We start from the raw sequence: 1,278 nt of genomic DNA on the forward strand, positions 1-1,278 counted from the left end.
TTGTTAGGCACACGTTCATGGATTGAGGAAGGTGATGAGTGTCACGGATCATCACCTTCTCCATAATTAAGCGTGAATGAACATCTTAGATAAGAACAAGCGTGTTTGAATGGAAAACAAAAGTAATTGCATTAATTCATCGAGACGCTGCAGAGCTCCTGACCCCCAACAATGAAGTTTAGAGACTCATGCTGCCAAAGAGTGTATAATTCAGATCTGAAAATGTCATGAGGTACAAGATAAGTTTCTAAAAGTTGTTTAAATAGTAAACTAGTAACCTAAGTTTACAGAATATGAGTGAACTAAGATAATTGGTGCAGAAATCCAATTCTGGGGCCCACTTGGTGTGTGCTGGGGCTGAGACTAAAGTTATCCACGAGCTGAGGCTTTTCTTGGAGTTGAACTCCAAGTTATAACGTGTTTTGGGCGTTCAACTCCGGATCATGACGTATTTCTGGCGTTTAACTCCAGACAGCAGCATGTACTTGGCGTTCAACGCCAAGTTACGTCGTCTATCTTCACGCAAAGTATGGACTATTATATATTCCTGGAAAGCCCTGGATGTCTACTTTCCAACGCCGTTGAGATCGCACCAATTGGACTCTTGTAGCTCCTAAAAATCCATTCCGAGTGCAGGGAGGTCAGGATCCAACAACATCAGCAGTCCTTTTTCAGCCTAACTCAGATTTTTGCTCAGCTCCTTCAATTTCAGCCAGAAATTACCTGAAATCACAGCAAACTCATAGTAAAGTCCAGAAATATGATTTTTGCCTAAAAACTAATAATATTCTACTAAAAACTAATTAAAACATACTAAAATCTACAAGAAATTACCCCCCAAAAGCGTATAAAATATCTGCTCATCACAACACCAAACTTAAACTGTTGCTTGTCCTCAAGCAACTAGATAAATAAAATAGGATTAAAAGAAATTAAGAAGTAATAATATTTTAGAGTTTTTAAGTGGAGCTCAGATTCTTATTAGATGAGCGGGGCTTGTAGCTTTTTGTTTCTGAACAGTTTTGGCATCTCCCTTTATCCTTTGAATTTCAGAATGTTTGGCATCCATAGGAACTCAGAATTCAGATAGTATTATTGATTCTCCTAGTGTAGTATGTTGATTCTTGAACACAGTTACTTTATGAGTCTTGACCGTGGCCCTAAGCACTTTGTTTTCCAGTATTACCACCGGATACATAAATGCCACAGACACATGACTGGGTGAACCTTTTCAGATTGTGACTCAGCTTTCCTAAAGTCCCCAGTTAGAGGTGTCCA

The sequence above is a fragment of the Arachis duranensis genome, chromosome 2, assembly GCF_000817695.3.
Source record: "Arachis duranensis cultivar V14167 chromosome 2, aradu.V14167.gnm2.J7QH, whole genome shotgun sequence".
Lineage (NCBI taxonomy): Eukaryota > Viridiplantae > Streptophyta > Magnoliopsida > Fabales > Fabaceae > Arachis > Arachis duranensis.